The sequence below is a fragment of the Peromyscus maniculatus genome, chromosome 6 (assembly GCF_049852395.1).
Source record: "Peromyscus maniculatus bairdii isolate BWxNUB_F1_BW_parent chromosome 6, HU_Pman_BW_mat_3.1, whole genome shotgun sequence".
NCBI classification, from domain to species: domain Eukaryota; kingdom Metazoa; phylum Chordata; class Mammalia; order Rodentia; family Cricetidae; genus Peromyscus; species Peromyscus maniculatus.
This window is the reverse complement of record NC_134857.1, coordinates 135,022,953-135,044,997: the sequence shown is the minus strand read 5'-3', so window position 1 is coordinate 135,044,997 and position 22,045 is coordinate 135,022,953. Positions and strand designations below refer to the sequence as shown.

The window sequence follows — 22,045 nt, the reverse complement described above, 5'->3', positions numbered from 1 at the left end:
CTAGAATTTATTAGGATCAGTAAGATTAAAAAGAGACATCTGACTGAACAAATATTGGGAAGAGTACCTTTAATTGCCAAACCATGGGGTAGGAAAGTTTGTTTTTTTCATGGATCTATTCCTTGGTCTGCAGGTGGGGACTTTCTCACTGTTGTTATGGTCACACCTCCACATTTGCCTCTGTGACTTCTATCTCTGTCCCTGTTTTCTCATCTCCTAAGAACAATAGTCAGTAGATCAGAGCTCACTTAGTGATCACATTTTAACTCAATCACTTGTTTAGGATACAATTTCTAAGTAAGTCCCATTTTAGAGTATGAGAGGTAGGGCTTCAAGACCCAAGTCTGAGGTAACCACAGCTCGGCCCCCAGCATTTTTCCCTGGCAGATTCCAGAATACATCTCATGGGTATTTTAAGAAGAGTTTGAAATTTTTCATATCAAGAAATAAATCTAAATTTTTCCATGAAATGTGAGCCCTCCAGACCATAATAATTCAGATAGAGACCAATGTGGGCAGCGACCTCTAGTCCAGCATACAAGTTATTACTTAAATATCACACCAGTGGATCTCATCAATGATCTAATTCCCATAAACCAGAATTAGTTGTACATATTCCCATGTGTGCTTTAAGCCGTCACTCCCCGATGACAAAGCTGACATTCACTGTGTCGTGTGGTTAGTTCGTGAAGCTGAACCTTTATTGAACAAGCATGCAGCCTTACACAGTAAACCACTGAGGAACATCACATCTTCTGTGGTATTCAAAAGTGGTTTTCTCGTGAGTTAAAGCAGAGAGTCTGTGCTCCCAATCCTTGCGTCCCATGCTGCAGCATCTTCTTTTATTAAAAGTAGAGGCCGTGTCTTGCTGTCTAGGCTTTTGATCTGGAGGCTGAGATAGGATAATAGGTTATTCCTCATAATCAGCTTATTTTACAGTCTTACAGGCAAAGCTTCAAGCATGTAAGATTTGTAAGACATGAATTAAGAGAGCCCTAGCGTTCACCGAGACCTTTGACATAGCCTGCATTAGCTACTATTAGATGGTAAGTATTGCTTTGGGCGTGAGATAGAAGGATACACGCCAGCAAAGCTTTATGGGCTAATAAAAATGTAAATGAGGTGATAATCAGCTTGCTACCCTGGAAAGTGACGAAAGAAGCATTACCTGAGAAATTAGATTCAAAGATTATTGCTAATCAAATCAACCCAAAATGAGACATCCTTTGTAACCAGTTAATGTTTTGTGAAAATCTGCTTCTCTCCCAATTTTCTAGGTACGAAGATTGATTCATACATTCTCAGTCTTCTATACATTCTACAAAGAAACATATCACACATACACATATACATACACACACGTAGACACATATACACATGCATACACACATATGAACACAAACATACACATGTGCACGTGTACTTATATACACATATATGCACACCAACATACACATGCACCCACACATATACTTATATACATACATACACAGATATGCACTCATATGTACACATACTCACATAGTATGTGATATATCAGCAAAGTGGAAATAATCCTTGCTGATCATGAAGCAGTGGAAAGATCTGTATTCTCTACCAGACCTTTGAATGCTGTAGTAGAGAGTGAGATCTATCTCCCTCCTATGAAGAATGACTGATTCTGGGAGGCGGGGGTTCCAGGGAATCAGTAAGGAAACATTTGGACCTCTTAAGAACACCATGTGACTTGTTATCCATATCTCACTCTGGGTCAATGTCTTGACAGCCTTCAGAAAAGCTCTGAGATTGAGACTGATGAGAGAAGAGTCTGGAGCATCATGGCAGTCTCTCCAGTTATCTCTCATGGCTTCTCTCTTCTAAGGTGTTCCTCAAAAGCATGTGTTACCTCTGCTTCCTATTTGTTCTTGCACAAGTGTGTATCAGCCAAGTATAGCCATCATAAAACATGCAGGCTCTCATTTCTGGAGGTTCTCGAAACCTTCTGGAGCTACCCTGACAAGCAGCTCAGTGGGAACTTTGTAGCATATAAAATGTTGATACCTTTTCCTTTTCCCTATGCACTCAAGATCACTGGATTCTAACTCTCTTAGCTCCAAACCAAGCAGTGCAATAATTATTATATTTACACACTTTAATTCACTAATGTAAGTCCTCTCTGAAAAGATATACATAGAGCTATCTGGGAAATTTAGCAAAATAAAGATAATAACTGGAAACGTTGTCCAGAACTTTCCTGAGTGCTCATTTTCTCTGCATTCACAATGATACAATTCTTCTACAATGTTCTGGAATGCTTACATTCCACTTAATTCTAAAAACTCCTGAAAACTTTTAGGTTCAAGCAGGCAAGACATTGGGAAAGAATCTTTCCTGACTGACAACGCCTTGCCAATCCAACACACTGGCTAGATGACCCACTTTCTCTTCCTTTGTAGCTACGAGCCATAATATTATTTATTTTGTGAGACTTGCTGTGAATGAAATTAACTCTTCCCATTTTAATGTTCCCTGCTTTTTATCATACTGTAGTCTCTTTATGCTGTGCCTAAGAATTCTCAAAGCCTAGAAAAAGATATATTTATCACACTGCTGAGTCCCTCTAGCCTGAAGTATCTCTGTCTTCTAATCAACCAGAGCATTTTAGATACCTTTCTGCATAGCATTTAAGTCCACCTGTCTCAGAAGCATGGCTTGATTTGGTCCTTTATTACATATGTTTTTGAGTATGTGAATGGTATGTTTAAAAAGTCTTCATAGACTTCACAGTTCTTTGAATATGCTTTTGTATGTATTAGATTGTTTTGTTTGTTTGTTTGTTTGTTTGTTTGTTTTGCTTTTCTGCTCTGAAACAGGGGCTATGCTAGGTAGCTGAGGCTGGCTTTGAACTCATGCTCTTCCTAACTCTGCCTCCTGGGTGCTACGATTACAGGCATGCACTACTATGTCTGGCTCTGCAGTATATTTTTAATAAGTGTTTGCTAAGTGACTAAACTTAGGATTACTGAAGTGTTTCAGAAATTATACAGGATGGGGAAAATTAGCTGTCTCTTCCTTAAAGGCACAAGAGATAGATTATAATGACACTGTTCATGAAGAAAGGAGTGTATAAAATCATAAGCAATTTTCATAAATGCCTTCATACATATTAATCTTTTAAAAAACACAAAATGCAAGTGAATATCACAGCGTGTACAAAGAAAATACTCAAGTGACATTCAGGATGGAACAATTGCAATTCCATATGCTCGTTCCCTCACACAAATATCAATTTGAACAACCATTCATACCAGAAAATACCTTCTCAAAATCTTAGAACTCCAGGAGCGCTGTTATCACATCAGAGTGGAGTGTCTCAATAAAGGAAAGTATGGTGAAGAAGTTGGGGAGACAATTTCATAGAGTGGAGAGAATTATCCCACCCCAAAGCCCAGTCACAGTTAGTACAACATAGAAGAGAGACACCCCATGTGGAAGTGGAATATGGATGGAACATCCTCTTCACAATAGACCTCAGTGACCTCATGGTCTGGCAAGCCCCTATGGTCCCAGGTTCTCATCCTGCCCTCGTGCCAGGCTGTCTTCTCCAAACTTTAGGCTCAAATCCAAGGGGCAGATGAGGCTTCAGAGAATGAGGCTCCATCATTGCCATGGTTTATAGTCCCACTCCTAACAATACATATTTTAGTCCAAACCTAAAGCCAAACTGTCTCCATTAGCTTAATTTCCAAGTTGAGCCTACATACTAAACTTCTAAACTAACTGAAGATATAGGTCAGATATTGTAAGCCAAGATTCCAGGCTGGCTTTTGGAGATCCAAATTCTAACATCCTTTACCCTATTATAGATCAGGACACCAGGACTGCTCATGGAGACTCAAGGTCTAATCCTACACCAATTGACTTGGGTTTCAGATCTAGCCCTAAAAACAGGACACAATATGGACACTTGGGAGCCCAGGCACCAAGTCTGTCTATGTACTGACCTAAGATGCAGCATGTCTGTCTAAAGACTAGCAGAAATACTCTTTGTGATCTAACCAGATAGCTGGCCATCCTAAAATCCTCGGGCAGACTGACTGGTAAAGGACTTCACACATGTAAATCAATCTTAAGTCCTAGAAGAGATGTTCTGTCTACAAATGTACAAGTATCAACATGAAGTCACAAGGACCACAGATGGTCACAGACTGTGATGCTAGAAAAGCAACAAGATAAAATCTCCATAACAGACACTAAAGAAATGAACATCTACACACTCCCTGATAAGGACCTCAAAATAGTCACCTTAATGAAGCTGAGAGTCACATGAGAAGAGGGTTGAAAAACCAAACAGAACAGTGAATCAAAACTAAACTCGAAGTACAAAAAGTGCATCCCAGAAACCCAAGAGCCAAATAGAAATAGAAGAACTCAAGGAACACAGTGACTGAAACAGGCAACTTCGCAGAGAGCTTCAGCAGCTGAGGTGAAAGACTTCAAGTTCAGTCAAGTCATTTGGAAGCACCTAGTCAGAGGGGGGAAAAAGAATGGAAAAATGTAGAAGTAACTGTCTTATTCAATGAGAAACACAGAACCAATGCAAAGATGAAAGCCCAAGAGGTCATAGCAATAGCTAAGAGCTAAAAACCTTACCCTTCACTGCCTCTGCTGTCCTCCTCGGCAAGAGACCTACATCCTGTGTGTTTGTCCTTTTTATTGACTTTCTATTCTGCCTTCTCATTGGTTGTAAACCCAACCACATGACCTCCTCATCCACTGCCCATCTATTCAGACCTCTGGGACTTCTATGGTTGGTATTGAGATTAAAGGCGTGTGTCTCCATGCTGGCTGTATCCTTGAACACACAGAGATCTACCTAGCTCTGCCTACCAAGTACTGGGATTAAAGGTGTGCACCACCACCACCCAGTTTCTGCTATGGTTTGCTACTAGCTCTGACCCCCAGGCAACTTTATTTATTAACATACAAATAAAATCACATTTCAGTACAAATAAAATATCACCATAGAAAAGAGAAGAAAATCTACAGTTCTTAAACAGTGCTATGTGTACACCCAGACACGCTTAGTGGAAGTCCAAAGAGAAAGAGAAACAGCCTATTTACGGGAATAATGGCAGGAAACTTCCTAATCTGGAAAGGAAAAAGAGAATTCCTATCCAAAAAAAAAAAAAAAAAAAAAGCATATTACACAGGAAGAGCCGCTAACTCAGATAATTTAAGACCAAACTCTCAGAAGTCAAATGGATGAATGCAACACCAGCAGGAAATAACATTTCACATATGAGGAGCCACCAAGGACAGCACTGGCTCTTCACAGGTTCCACACATGGAGGAAGGCTGCCCGTCAACATACAATATAGATAAAACTATCTGTCTACATGTGGAAGGATAGGACTGGACCCTCAGAAACACCTGACATGTGGGCTGGAGATGTGGCTCAGTGGCTGAGAGCGTCTTCCAAAAACAAGCTTCATTTTCATCACCACATCAGGTGGAGGCTCATAGCCATGGAAACTCCAGCTCCAGGGAATACAGCATCTATGGCTCTGCAGGCACCTGTATTCCTGTGCACATACCAGAATACAGACACACCACCTACACAAGTTAAAAATAATACAACAAATCTAATTAACAACAGTAAGAACTGGGCGGTGCTGACCGATGCCCTTATTGCCAGCACTTTGGAGACAGAGGCAGGTGAATCTCTGAGTTGGAGGCCAACCTGGTCTATAGGGCCAGTTTTAGGACAGCCAGCACTACACAGAGAAACCTTGTCTTGAAAAACAAAACAACAACAGCAAAAACAAAAACAAAACAAAGCATGCACACAAATAGTAAAAATCAATTCAAAATAGACTAGACTTAAACTTTAAGATCAAGAACTGAAAAATTACTAGAAGAATACATAGTTAAAATATTTATGTTATGCTTTTGATATAATCTCAATGTAGAGAGAACAGAATCAAAATTAGAAAATGAAATCGCACCTAATTAAAATAGTCAAGAGAAAGAAATTCTTTGTCACAGAAGAAGATATTTGCTAGCCATATACCTGATGGGAAGCTAGAGGCTAATAGCCAAAATTCATAAGAAACTCAATCAACTCCTTAAAGAGACTATAGGTATACCAATTTAAAAATAAGTCAAACATCCAAATAGTTATTTTTAAAAGAAGAAATATAGATGACCAATAAATATGTGAAACCAATGTCAAATATGTAAATTAGCTCAATTACAATTTCATTATATCACACTGAACATAATAGTTACATTTTGTTTGTTACTACACCACAATAAAGCCATAAACTATTTTTAACAAGAATTTATGTTCTGCAAGACAGCAAAAAGGTATATGTGAGTAGTAGGAGAAGCCAGAGGGAAGCTCATGGCATCATCTGGCACATAGCATGTTTTTAAGAAGAACACAGCAATACATTTTTGAATAATTATATACATTATTCAAAATAATGTATATAATTATTAAAAATTATTATACGAATATAGAATTTAAGCACTCAAAGAAGTAGTCAAATAGTTAAGTGGGTATCTTTGGGGTAAAGAAATAGAAAAGGGGCCCAGAAAATTCAATTTTTACAATTGACTTTGTAGAGACTTCTGAAGGATGACCTGAAATTGTCTGTTTAAAATCTACCCCGTTTCCCTCCCCACCTCTAATATACTTTTGACCTGTTTAAAATAGGAGGAAACTTGACGTCATCTGATGATAGATTTTCCCCTAGAAAGACAGAGTAACTGGGTTTGGATTGATGACCTGACAGTCACAAGTCTGCCACACCATGGGGAGCATCGTTCATCTTGTAGGTCTGCACACATCTCTCTGTGACTAGACAGAACTTTTCTCACCTCCACTCTAATCAATAATGTTGTCTCTAGTTTAACATGAGAATCATTCTCCCTGGCATAAAATCTGTTCTGCCATGCAGCCTCCTCACTAGCAGCCTGGTATCCATTATAAACTGTCAGAGGAGATAAAGATCTTGAGATTATTTATACATATTCCATTCTTCAATGACCCCACACTTACAGAACAACATTAAATCAATCTGGTCTCTCTTCAAACTTTATATCTTTTCAATGAATAAGTTGCTCAACTAAATACATAACCTTCAGATTAATGATACTGGGAAGGGTGTAAATGTGTTGATCTAGCAAGGAAGAATCACTACTTTAGAGAAAAGAAGGTACACCATAATAACATGGCCTTCTGAAATCTAAAGCACAGTTCTGAGATTATAAAAGGTTATAGTGAAAGCCCCCAGATTTTCTTTTCAGTTTGATGTCTCATTTTTCCCCCAGGTAATGCCTTTAAACTTTTCTAGGCATTGCCAGAAAGTAAGACCTCATGTGCCAGGCAGAGTAGCCACTCAGAACAGGCTGAGCACTCTCAGCACCTGATACACAAGAGACTCAGGGGTATGTTCATGGTAGTTTTTACCTGACACAGTTTGCATTTTACACTTATCTTGCTGATGTGTTAGACTTCTGACTCTGGAATCAATGATGGCGACATTTTAATGTAGATGTTATTAAGACACTGGTACCGGAATCTACTTAATTACAAATTTAAAGTAAGGTCAGAAAGACTTAAAATGCTTAGTTAGCTAAATTAGACAAAAATCTAACAATTCCATCAATCTTCAGTAAAGGTTTCGTTCTTTTCTTCTTTTAGCCTCCCCACATGAATCAATACGTGTTAGCCAATGTGATCCCAAGGAAAACAAGAATTGCTAGAGGTTTTCTACACTGGTCTCAAGTAGCATTACAGTCCTAGTAACAAAGGCAGCAGGCACAGGGGTAAGAAGAGCCACGTGAAGAGAGGGCTCTGAATTTAGCTCATATAGCTACAGACATCTGATTTGTGACAAAGTTTTCTTAAACGCCATGGGAGAAAAGGCCCCTTCTAACCAACAGTGCTGACAAAACAGATTTCCACATGTACAGGATGAAATGAAGCCTTATCTCTCTCATCCTAAATGAAAAAGTGATTCAAAATTGATGAAAGACTTTAATTTAAGTCCAGGAACTCTAAACGTGCTCAAGAAAACCACTTCAAGGCACAGGAGAAGGCAAGGATTTTCCTACAAGGAATATAATACTTTAGGAAATAAAACCAACAATTGACAGGTGGGATTACATAAAATTAAAAAGTTTCTGTGCAACAAAGGAAGTTGCAGAGGGAAAGGGCAGCCTACAGGGCACGGGGATAACTTTGCTAGCTACACATCTGACAGAGGACTAATATCTAGAACATTCAAAGAACTTAAACCTTAAGAAACCAAGCAATCCTGCTGATAAATGCACTAATAAAACAAACGGTTCTCAAGAGATGAAATACAAACCACCAATAAACACATAAAAAAGTGCTCAACATCCTTATTCATCAGAGAAATGCAAATTTAGACATTGAGAGCCCATCTCACCCCAGTCCAAATGTCAGTCATTAGGAAAAGGAAGGAGTCAGAGAGATGGCCCAGTAGTTAAGAGCGCTTGCTGCTTTTCCAGAGGAGAGACCTGTTTTCGGTGCCCAGCACTCACATCAGTCGATTCACAACCTCTTGTACAACTCTAGTTCTTGGATGATCTGATAACCTCCTCTGGCCTCTGTGGGCATCTACACATGCTGCTAGTGCTGTCACCCGCAGCTTGGATGAATCCTCACACTCACAACGGAACATTTTCTGGTTTCCCTGTGATTTCTTTCTTTGTCATTGCATCCTGTACTTTGTACTGCTTAAATACCAAACAGTTTGGGAGCTGCTATATTTTTTTATACAACTCATTTCTAATGTGACTCCTCTATGGTCAGAGATTTCAGCTTGAATTAGAACTTCAGAGTGGCTTGTGTCTGGACTCGGCACATGGTCAGTTTGGCAGGTGCCCCTCCATAGTTCTGCACTTGCCACCAGTGCCCGATTTGCTGAACTTGTTGATGAGGTAGTGTTCCACGCATTTCTCCCGTCTGTTAAGAGGCAGTGCTTAGGCCCTCCCACTGGAGGACTGCATGTCTGTGTTCCCCTTGGGTTCTCAGTGCTTTGTTTCTATTTTGCAGCTCACGTTAATGAGGTGTACATGATATATTACAGAATTGCTGTGTCTTTCCAGTGACTTTAGCTCTTAGTCATTATAAAATGGTCCTCTTTATTGCTAGTACCCCTTGCCTGAAAGTCTCCTTTTTCTCCCAGCAGGGTCATGACATGATAGACACTTCTGTTTGATGCTTTTGTTCCCACATTTCTTTGGGTTTTTTTTTAAATTATGGTGCATCTCTTGAATTTTGTGCATATTATTTATTATTTCTTACTTTTAAAATTTATTATGTTTTAATTCTTTAGGAATTTAAAATGCTTCAAGTTATTACTATTTTCAAGTATAGTCAATGTTCTTTTAGTTAAATGTGTACTCAGTATTTTCTGTTTGTTCCTATGTCTCTATGATTCTTTGGAATCATTTTGTGTCTGCCCGAAGAATTTCCTATAATATACCCTTAAATATTTTCTCTCTGGAGCTTCAGAGATGGCTTAGTGCTTAAGAAGACTTGCTGCTCTTGCAAAAGACTTTGGGTTGGTTCCCAGTACCCACATTGCAGGATCCGACGCCCTTGTCAGCTTCCACAGGCACAAAACACACACATAATGCACATGTATACATGCTCATACATACAAAATAAAAATAAATAAAATGCTTTAAAATTATTTCCTTGTGTGCACATATGCTAAACATACACTTTCTGTTCTTGTTAGAAAAATTACATTTTTTACCACCAGAATTTTAATTTTATTATGTATATGAGTGTTTGCCTATATATTTGCATATGCACCAAGTGCTTGCAGTACCCACACAGGCCAGAAGGGGGCATCAAATTCCTGGGACCTCAATGCCACAAGCTGGGCAACTCACAAGCACTCAATGTGTGGCAGCTGAATGAGCTGCCACAGATGTTTCCCATAGTCCTATATGGGAACCCAGATCCTTAACTTGATAGTGTTTGGAGAGGGAGTCATCATGAAGGAATCATCATGGTGCATGAAGAAGATCCCTACCAAAGCCTGACCATGTTGGCTCCTTGCCTTGATGCTGGGCTCCTAGACTCACTGTGTGTGTGTGTGTGTGTGTGTGTGTGTGTGTGTGTGTGTGTGTGTGTGTGTGTGTGTGATTACCTTTGTCCATGTACTTATCTTTATCCATATCTGTATTCATCTGTGGATAGACAGCTAGGTTGCTTCATATATTAACTATTGTGAGCAGCACTACACTAGGCATGGGGTGCAGGATGTTTTCAATATATTACTTTCATTTATTTTGGATTGGATTTTCTCACAACAAGCCAGAGTAGTCATATTTCTTATGAAGTGCCAAGGGGCTACAAGTGTTTCTATTTCAATAAATAAGTTAGAAGTTTCATGGCCTTTTATGACCTCAAGAGCTACAAAACACCCCCTCTGAACTCTATTAATCAAGGCAATCAAAACCACTTGATTTCAAAGGGAGGAGAAATTTTCTCTGCTTCTCAGTGGTATGTGTCAAACAAGTTGTTACCATATTTTAAAAGTCTCTATTGTCTGCTGTTTAACTATAAATTACTCCCCAAGGAAAATATACTAACCCATTCCAGACTCATCCAGGAGCCTCATGCCAATTCAGGTTCTTGTCAGGTCCAAGAAAGGTGAGGACCCCAGAGCTTCAATCCTCCATGATGTCGTTTCTCAGTCTGATTCTGAATGTATTAAAGAGGTGAGCTGCCTGTCTCTAACTCACCCAGCACACGGGGCGGAACAGGCACAAAAACCCACGATGCAATGCTGGTTCTAAAGGCAGAACCCAACCCTGCTGCCACTAAGATCAGTCAGGAACAACAGATAGGAATGAGAAGTGCTAGGAGAAAGGCTTCCTGGTCACTTTCAAACACTGGGAATAAGAATTATAGAACCATCAACTACACTCCCTTTTGTGTGAGTGCATGTCTGATTTAAGTAGGCTGTCTTCTGTGCATGCTTCCACTACTGCAGACTGGTGGTGGTGGTGGTGGTGGTGGTGTGTGTGTGTGTGTGTGTACCATTGCAGACTGGTGGTGTGCATGCTTGCACTGCTTCAGGCTGTATGTGCATGCTTGCAACACTGCAGGCTGGTGATGTATATGCTTGAACTTCTATAGGCTGGTGGTGTGTATGCTTGCAATAATGCAGACTTATGGTGTGTATGCTTGCACATTGCTGGCTGGTGGTGTTCATGCTTGCATTACCACAGGTTTATGGTTTACATGCACATACTACTGCAGTCTGGTGTTGTACATGCTTGAACTGTTGCAGCCTAGTGATGTACATGTTTATACTACTGCAGGATACTGGTGTGCATTCTTGCACTATTACAGGCTAGTTGTATGCATGCTTGCACTCTTGTAGGCTGGTGGTTAAACACTTTAGCATGCTATGTATTGTTTCTACTCTTTCAGCTTTGGAGATTTAGTCATCTAAACTTTATAGGTATCATAAATCTAGGCTAGGTCAGATCCTACACATCTGATTAAACCATCTTATACTGCATGCAGTTTTTCTCTTCCTCCAAATCCTCAAGTCATATTATAGTTTTGTATTTGCCAAGTTTGGTACACAAAACTGAGGCCTTTCTCTAACATACTATGTTGACCATGCTTTCCTGTATTTATAAGTGTGAGCATACTTTTAGAAAACCACCCCGAAGGTCATAAAAACAATAGAATTTAGAGACTAATCAGAGTCCATTACATATTTCAACTGTTTTCATTTCAGTTCTGAAGGAATCAGAACAAGTCTGTCCAGTTTACAAAAGGGCATCAATGTTTCTTCTAATAGTGTCATAAATAAGGCAGCCATTGACAGATTTACTGTTGATATGTGTTTAATTTAAACGTGTTTTGGAATATAAGGTAAGTGGTGAAAGGAGGCTGCCAGCCCTGAAAAGATGGATGGCCTGGAACTCAACACCACATCACTCATTTTAAATTAAGATGTGATATTATTCTTTCTGAGTTATATCAGAAGTGGAAAGAGACAGAGTGAGGTCCTGCTCTTCAGAGGAGGAAATACAGCAAGAAAAAACTCTCTTGAATCATGGACTTAATGAAATATGTCAGATTTCTTTCCACTGTAAATACAGCAGTCCTTGCTGAAGTGTGCCGACAGCAGGGACGTCCATGTCTCCTGCCCTTGCCAACCGCTTTTTTTGTCTTTATGATAAAATGATTGTCCTAGGAAATATTTATTTTTAGTTACATGATTTACCAACATATCAGCATGATTCTGCTTCTCTTTGCTATTTTGTCCTGTTGTTAATAGGAGTCCAATCTCTCATAAACTTGGATATCAAGTAGACTTTGCCAATCTGGAAAAGCATTTTCTGTTAGATTTGCTCACAGCAGATTATCTTTCCCCCAGTCTGTTGTAAAGTAAAATATAATACATACTAGGTCACCTGTTATTGGGAAATTATTTCTCGAATATGCCAGCATTTTCTAAACAGTTTTTATTGACTATCTCTTTATTTTTCCCATTGTCACCCTGCTGGATATGGGCACATTCAAAGTGGAGAAACAGCATATTCAAATTCTCATAGGCCTTGTGGCATAGGGAAACTGTCAGAAGGTCTATGTGGCTGGGTTCTAAGGTCTACCTTAAGGGATCTAGGAGACACTGGATATTGGAAGGCAGGCAGAGGGCTTTCTCCATACACTTGTCCATCTGCTGAAGGAGGTAGAACCCGAGGTTTGCTATATCACATTAACTGAAAATGGAATTATTTGCTGATCTTAACATTACAGTAAATGTATTAAGAATTAGACAAGGTATAAGTAAAAATTCCATCCATTTTCCTTCATATTATTTTCTAACCTTTCTCATTTTGACTTAGGATTTTATACATTTGTGTCTATTTTGAATTTCTTCACTGTATAACTATCTTTTTGAACAAGCAATTTTGAAGACAAATGGATTTGTCATAAGTTATGAGAAGCAGAACTCTAAGCAATGTATTAGGGACCCAGGGACATAGTTGAAAAAACAATATTTCTGAAGAACTTCCGGAAAGGGATTGTGGACCATGAGACTTTTCTCATGTGAGTGTGAGGAACTAACTCCAAACTTATTAAACACTCATTGAACAAGTGTTTCTTGGTGGGCCAGAATCTCAGCTTTCTATGAGATTAAGCAATGCCCCTGCCTGACACCAGCTTGGCTTACTTACTGTTGCTGGCAGAGTGGAGCTACGGAACTTCCATTTCTGCATTAGGGCTGCAGACGGACAGGTAGAAGTTATTTCACAGAGGGCAAAGTGTGTCAGGAAAATGCCTGGAGGAGCTTTGAGTGCCAGGATTTCAGGCCCAAACCTCAATAAAGACTGTGCTTTCCCTGGTGTACTGGAACATGCTGTAGTGTAGTTCTCAAACTCTCTGTTTCTAGCCAGAACATTTCTGACATTTGTGTTTGTTCCATAGATACCAGATATAATACAGGATGACTAGCTACAACAGCTACCAGTGTCAACATTCTGCTGAGGCAAATTAACACGAGTCTAAATCCCGATTCTGTGTTTTGTTGTTATGCTACCCTAACAGAATGGCTAGTTCAATGATTTAGCACCAAAAGTAAACATCTTTGTCTCTTACACTGTACTAGTAAGACTGACTTCTTCTGAAGCTGTAAGTAGTGAATATGACTAAGGTTTCAGAGCCATGAGGGGCTTAAATCTTGTGCAGGCTGGTATGAAGGAAAGGTGACCAGAAAGCCTGTTTACCTAGTGATTATTGATAAATGGGTAAGGTATGTTACTTCTATTAGATCTGATATATCACCTTGGTAGTCTGCTGGGTTGTAGTAGCTGGTGCTGTCCTGCGAAGATATTAATTATAACCATATAGTAAGGACTACAGCAAAAGCTGAGGGAGAAAGTCTGATAACCACTCCTGTGTCTTGGAGATGGTAGTTTCATGGGGAGCAGGGCACTGGAGAGAGGGTGGAGAATGACCCCTGGTGGTGCAGCTGTCTGGTGGTCAGGTTTGACAGTGATTCTCAGGCAGACTGCAAATCGGTACTCTAAGAAATGAGTTAATATAGAAGTAATATAGCCTTCTGGGTTCTAGCAGCACAGCTCCTTCAGAACCAGAGCGCGTGTTGCACCAAGCTTTGAGGATAACAAGAACGAGAGGAGGGAAGCATGGGGAAGGGCTCATCTCAGTCAGTCCCATGGCAAGAACTGGGTTCAGAGTGACTCCTCACGGTTTGCCAACACAGAATGAATCAGTCAAGCTTATATGTGGGACTTCACTACCCAGTAGATGTTGGCTGTTCTCTGAGGAGATCACATGACTAGACAAGGCAGCCCCCTTCAGTCGGGTCTCATGCAGAGAAGGCAGGTAGGTAAGGACTTTGCTACCTGCTGCTACTCAGAATTTTCCCAACAGAGTGAAGACTAACTCCTCCAAACACAAAGCCCCTTCTCTTGAGGATCAGAACTGATATTTCCTTGATTATTTGAAAAAGATATTAAGAGTAGAGAACTTATATTAAAAATACATTAGCTCGATATTTTAACTTAGCACACACCTACACACTGTCATGGAGATAAAAGGTTTACTTTAAATGTAAGTATCTAGATGACAGTACTCCTTTGTGTCATAAACAACACTCACGACATCAGCTACAGTTAATCGTCTCGTTGTTGAATTAAGCAGACGTACAAAGCCGTCTGCTCACGTGATCTTCACAGATAGCTTCTCACTGTCTTCCATCTTTCAGGCATTTTGTTTCACCCAAATCTTAGAGCAAGAGGCACTGCTATTTTCTGCTCACACTTCATTTGTTTCCTTAATACTCGGAAATTAAATGAGTAAGGTGTTGTCAGATTTAAGATTCCTCTTGGATGTATTTAGAATCTCTGCATTCTCCCTCAAAGCTCTGAGAATGTCTGATGAGATTTCCTATGTTGAGAATAGTCTGATATGCTCATCTGCTTATTTATTTGTTTAATTTAATATGATCATCCCTTAAAGGTCTAGAGCCCACCCACATCAGAGAAAAGGATATTCAATAAATTGCTCACAGCTGAAATGCTGTGTGAGGCACAGACTAGACTCAGTTTTGCTGCACAAAGGACAAGTCCCTTGGGGACTAAGTAGGTCAGCCCCTGCTGCATTCCCCAGTGCTCAGAGGTATGTGGATTGCATTTTGCCTCTGAGAGGATGGCTTCAAAGGACATCCTCGGAAATCACCTCCTCCTGTCCATCACAGCAGCCAGCATGACTTCTTTTTGTAGTATGTTTGTCCACTTTGTGCTTTCCCCTTTTACATGGCAAATAGCCAAATTCAGCAACTCCTGACACCTCGGGATGCTTCTGTTAACTGCTTACAGCCCAAATAAGACTGGCTTTGAGACAACTCTGAGTTACCTGGTTCCCAGTAAAGCATAGTTTTGGCCCAGACAGGGATATTCTGCTTCATGTTGGACGAGTTCATTTTATTATTTTTATTTTTTTACAGTCTCCAAAAGCAAGGATCGTTGCCTTTGAACTACAATGTATTCCAAACTTAGAGCTGCTGAACATTTGAAAATAGAACTTTTAATCATTACTATTCTTTCTCAAGTGTGAAACAATTTAGGAGCTAGAGTGAGATACACTAATAAGTTTGCCATTCTTATAACCAGACAAATTAATTCAGAACTTGTAGGCTTCTAGCTGTCAAGGAAAAAAATCTGTCATGCAATGGAGGCTCCTAAAACTGATTATTGCTTAATTAGCTTCCTCCTTATTGAAAAAAGTCATTAGTCCAATTATAAGTTCCCCTGGTTCTTGTGAACTGGGATTTTTTGTTTTTCAAATGAAGACAGCTAGAAATATATTAACACACAACAGTATGAAACCTGAAACTTGGCAAAAAGTATATGTGAGCCCTTTATTTCACAAGCTCACAGGGTATATATTCATTGAAAGTATAACGAACAGAAAATAGCGTTCCACGTAATTGGTAAATGTTTGTTCTGTGGACTGACTTGAAGACTTTTGTTCTAGAGTAGAGGACATGGCAGAGCTTCCACCTCCAGTCTCTTGGTTTGAGTCTCTTCTCTGAATGTATCGGATTTGTATGCAGAAAATCCTACTTTCCTCATGAGAAGTCCTTTGAGAAGTATAGGTGTCTCCTGAAGGAATATCCAAGTGCCCCAGCATTGGGGTTTGATCATAATTAACATAGACTAGAGAGCTTTGTATTATGCTTCTTTGATTTTGTAAAATTAATAGCATTTAAGTATGATAGCCTTCATGCTTTCTTTATTATTGGATGCATTTAGAATCTGTGTTCTGCCCCTGGCTCTTTGCATAGATAAGAAGTGCTTTGGAGCATGTCTGATGCTAGACTTCCTATGCTAGGAATTGTGTGTGCTGGTGTGCGCATCCATTTACATTTGTGAAGCACATGGCAATCAAAAGGGAAGAGGAATGTCAAAATCTAGGAAAACCATGGGACAGATTCCCTGTCTATGGAATGCAAGTTCAGTAGCCACCACTTCAGATGACAAGCAATCAGTGACTGGAAGTCCTTCTGGCTTCTGGCTTCTCAGTGATGTTCTCCTGCATTTTGTCTGGGATGTTTGGTGTGTGCCAATGTGAGTCTATGGCAGTGCATTTGTACAGGGTAGAGGGCACAGGATAGAACATGTTAATAGAATTGCAAATGAACTAAAATGAAGAAAATAAAAGTGGAGAATGTTCATCAAAGTTATTTAGGTCTTTTTTTTTTTTTTACTTTACTGGGAGACACAAAAATCTTGTACATTACTATTTAAACAAAATTATGTTAGAAAAAATAGGCATGTTGACTTATGCCTGTAATCCTAGAATTTAGAAAGGGGAGGAAAGAGACCAGCATGATTTATATACTGAAGCTGCCCCTCTCTCCAACACATACATATATGTGTATCTATGCACACAAAGTATGTGCATATATGTATGTATATGTACATACAAATGTACAAAAGAGAAAGAAATGTATTTAATGAAGACAGAATGGAACAGAGTGTTGATTCAGACTATTTTCTATTGGCAATTTCCAAGCTAAACTTTGGCCTTCTTGCCTTTCTCATCACCTTGATGAAAGACTTAGGAAAAGAAGAGACCCTGACATCTGCCCATTCACTAGTTAGTGGTTAAAAAGCCCACACGGGGGGGGGCGGGGGATCCTCAAGTGAGAGGTAGCGGGTGTTTGTGATTTTCCCACATGCCTGCTACTGTCTCCTTCATCTTTTCTCAGTTCCTTTGCCCTTGTTTTTTTAATGTCTGTGTTTTCACTGTCCCCCTCCAGGCTACCTGCCCTCTTCTGAGGAGGATGCTTTGGGGCCAATGTATTTTAGTCAGTCACTACTACAATAGCCTTGGCCACATGCTACCCATCCTCTTCCTGGGAAAAGATGTATTTCTTTGTGAGTGGCACTGAACAGTATGTTTTAGTCTCCAAACAAGAATTGTAGCTATTCGAAATAGAGTGTTGTGGTTGGTATAAGTATGTTTAAAATAATCACAATTTTGAAAATTATGAGAATTCCTGAGAATACTGACTTATTATCCCCAAATCTCAAAGGACAACATCCTAGGAATTTGAAAACTCCAAGAAACTTGCTCTTTCACTCTATACTATAACTCTAAAATGTATCATTGTTGATGAGTAAGAATACATTGTTTTTTAAAATTTCAAATAAAAATTTAAAAGTTAAGAAAGATAAAAAGGAATAATTTCAAGACAATGACAACTGAACCCCCAAAGAAGCCCATGATCACCACAGACAGGAGGTATGTGGCTCTGCGATGTTCTCCAAGGAAAGCAGTCCTGAAACTCACTCAGTGTGATATCACTATGATGGCCAATTTTAAGTCAACTTCACACATGCTGAAGTCACTGGAGAGATGGAAGCCTCAGCAACCTTATAGAGAAAATGCCTCCATAAGACTGGGCTGTTGGCGAGACTGTAAGACATTTTTTAAATTAGTAATTGATAGAGGAGTACACGTCAATTGTGGGTGAGGCCACCCAGGGCATGTGGTCCTGAGTTCTATAAGAAAGCAGGCTAAGCAAGTCATGGGAAATAAGCCAATAAGCAGCACCTCTGAATGGCCTCTGCATCTGCATCTGCCTCTAGGTTCCTGCCTGCTTGAGTCCCTACCTTGACTGCTTTTAATGATGAGCTGTGATGTGGAACTGCAAATGAAATAAACTTTTTTCTCCTCAAGTTTCTTTTGGTAATGGTGTCTTATCACAGCAATAGTAATGCTAAGATGATGGCCAAGGCCATATTGAGAGGTGACATAATATATGCATTAGTTATCCCTCTTGTTGCTGACATTAAAACAAAACAAAACACAAGTCAGAAGGAATTATGTTAGTTCAGTTTGGGTTTGCATTCCGTCCTGGTCCTGAAGGCACCATGGCAGGAGTTTGAGGCAGCAGAGACCCATGCTGGCACCCAGCTTGCCTTCTCCTTTATATTCAGTCCAGGACAGCAGCCCACAGGATGGAACCACCCCATTTAATTTGAGTCTTCCCTTTTCAATGGACCTAACCTAGATAATGTCATGGGTTTGTTTCCATACTGATTCCAAATGACAATCAAGATTAACCATAACAGTAGATGAATTAAAATAGATAATAATTGCCTATAATTTGACTATTGTTTGGAGGAAAACAAACACTTAGTTATATGAAGTAGTAACACCATTATTTTTTTTCTAGAACTTAGCAAAATGATTTTGAGCATTCATGGGTTGTTTTACCTAAAACATAGACTTAGGAAAGAAAAAAACTTTGAATTAGTTTTAAATCTCCATCTCACTTGCAGTTTGTTCTGTCCGGAAAGAAGCATAGAATGTCTTCTTCCGAGCCTCCATGAACGCTGGCTGAAAACATGTGTACTGCAGGTGTCATTTGGAAAACTGCAGCACCTTGGAATCTCTGTGCTATGTAAATTTTCTATAAACATGCAAACTATATACAAATTGTTCAGGAGAGAAATAGGGTTTAAAAAAAAAACTTAGTCATGGCAATTTGCTGGACAGAAAGAAAAAGAAAACTCTTCAGTTTTCCAGGTAAATGTATCTTTAAAGGAGAAACAATCAAAAGGGTGGCACTCCATTATTACTCTATTTTAAATTCTTTTCTTGATGCTAGTATGTAAAAATAAACCAAAATTTTAGCCCAGTGAACAATCCCTAGAGAATAAACTAAACTGTATTTAAAACATACTGAGTGTTGCCCAGCAATTGCAATGCATCACTATTGTGAGTTCTCATCCTCCAGCCATGCCATGTTTGTGGACTGTGGTCCCATGAGGTCAGAAAACCAGATTGGGGTCAGATTTGGTGAATTCTGTAGACTTGATTCTTTCCATCGGTGGATGGCAAATATAACTGAGATTTTTTTTAATTAGATTTTTAAGGAAACAAGATAGCTTGTCCCAATATTATTGCTTTCCTAAAGGCATATTACAGCTCTGACTATAAATAGACTTCTATTATCAAGTTTTATTTCCCAGAGGACAGAGAAATTCATCACAGGCTCTCCCTTGTGTGAGTTTAGTTTTTGGTGATATGTAAACCTTGAGAGTCTGTGTCCACTATTGAGACTTCACAGAGCTAATCTTAATGTTCTAGAAGTTATTTTTTCTATTCTACAAATCTTCTTCAGAGAAATTCATAGCATAGACTGTGAAAAGGTTGGGCAGGAGCAGCAAATAATGTCAATGAGATTTACTGAATGCAGATGGGACAGTTGTGGGAACTTAAAGAAGTGTAAAATACGGCTTCAGCTGTGGGCTATTCATTCCTCCCTTCACCCGATTACTAAACAGATGTCTATTGAACAACTAAGAGATTGCAAGGTCTTTTCTTTACTTAGTGCTGTAGCAGGAATCTTAGAAGTTCTTATTAATAAAAATAAACCGTGAGCCAGGTATTGGGGTGAACACTGGAAGATCAGAGAAGCAGAATAAGCCACAGCCACCTCACCTTGCTAGTTCCTCAGCTGATCCTGTTTCCTCAGACTGGAAGCCTCTGAGTCCTCATCCTGAATGAATCTCAGCTGAACTGTGCTGCTCCAAAGCCTGAAAGCTTAACCAGCCAAATACCACTAGTTTCTGGGTTTCATGCCTTATGTATCTATCTGCTTTCTGACATCACTACCTGGGATTAAAGGCTCACTTCTTGGGATTAAAGGTGTGAGTCACCATGCTTGACTGTATACTTGAACACACAGAGATCCAGGTAGATCTCTGTCTCTGGAATGCTAGGATTAAAGGCGTGTGCTACCACTGCCTATCCTCTATGTTTAATATTGTGGCTTTTCTGTTCTGTGACCCCAGACTAGTTTATTAGCATGCACAATATTTTGGGGAACACAATACCACTACACAGTGCATATGATTCAAGGCTTGAAAAAAATTACTTATGGTTGCTGGATTGCAGAGCTTCTTGTAGGGGAAGAGACAGGCACTGGAGTCACAAGCAAAAGTCACTAAGGTGGAAAAATGATGGTCACCCTGTGCTGTGCCTGGAAGAGAGTGTCTTGGTGTCCCCTCTCTTTTTTCTCCTTTAGCCTGTGGTGACAGGTGTCACAGCTCATGTTCTCTAGCCTGCTCCAAAGCATTCTTGTATTACTTAGAACAAGCATGTTCACTTCTCTTCTAAACTTAATACTCACTCTTTCTTGATTCCTCTTCTACTGAAGTTCTCTAACTATGCCCAGCATGCTCCTGCCCAAGGAATCTTTCCAGGGCTTCGTTCGGTCTGTCTGTCTTTTGTGAGAAATTTGCTGGAATCAGGACCCAAAGAAGATATGGAGGATAGTCACAAATTCAATTGTCCAATGATATGTGTGTAATTGGAAGAAGATAAAACAGTATTTAAATAATGAGAAACTTTCCCCAAATTAATGAAATGCATAAGCTGTCCTGTACAGGGAACTCAATAGCCTCAGAACTGTAGAGGTTGAAAGAAATCCAGATATTATTACTACATGGTCACTAAACTGCCCAAGAAGGTGATAAGGAGAAAAAGCTGTAGAAGTCAAAAGCTGAGGGAATGAAAGCACGCATGTCCTCGGGGGCAAAAGTAATGAGGCCAGCAAAATTTCTGTCTGAACACATGGAAATAAATGAGGAGACAGAATAATAGTTTTAAAGGATTGAAATTAAAGAATGCATAATTTAAAATTCTATTCCCAGTGAAATATCTTCTAAATACAATAATGAAATAAAGTTCTTTCAATCAAATATTATTGTGATCCAAAGATCTGAACAAGCATTCCATAAAAGGAGATAATGGAAGAGGATACAGAAAAGGCCAACACACATGCAAAAATGTGGATGATACTGCATACATTGGCTGAAGTCTCAACAGTGCTTTCCATTTTTAAGGAGTTCTCTTTCCTCTCCATATTTCCTTTACACATTGATAACTATGCTATCAAAGTTACTCATATATTCTTCTATAGACTGTATATTATCTATACTATCTAAAGTATTTTAATTTTATATATTACAGTTTTATCTCTCTAAGTTGGATATAGGTCTTTATTATATGTTCACGACTCTTTTGAGCTGTCTAACTACACAGAAATATTTCAGTATCTATTTTCTTATCCCTCTTGGCAATTCTGACTGTTCTCAGGTCTAGGTAAGACTTGATTGCTTACTCCTTTCACTGTATGCCATGTGTCCTGTCTGTGCATCCCTAGTGATTCCTGACTATATGCTAGACACTGAGAATGCTATGAGACTATGTACTGAATGTTTTGAATTCCTATAGACAGGAATTTTCTATGTGTATTGTCAACACACTCACAAAGTCACAGATAATGTACGTGGATACTCTGTGATTCTCCCAGGCGTAACGTTGAAGAATCAGATGGCCGGACTGAAGGGAACCATTGGTGGAGCTTGTCACCCATTACTGTAGCCGTCTCTGCCGAGCACTTCACCTAATGCCCACGAATCGTAAGGGTTTTCCATTCTGGGT

General features: G+C 39.4%; 1 protein-coding gene and 1 long non-coding RNA gene across 11 annotated transcripts in view; one reads left to right on the top strand and one right to left on the bottom strand.

The window, feature by feature from the left end:
• Tnni3k (TNNI3 interacting kinase) overlaps positions 1-22,045 on the top strand; it is a 263,899-nt gene that overhangs the window by 35,085 nt on the left and 206,769 nt on the right. The window lies entirely within an intron of this gene.
• Positions 680-3,459, bottom strand: LOC121830377 (uncharacterized). The gene is made up of 2 exons (XR_006073594.2): positions 3,298-3,459; positions 680-892 (listed from the first exon to the last, which is right to left on the bottom strand). It is a non-coding gene; the product is annotated as an uncharacterized LOC121830377 (long non-coding RNA).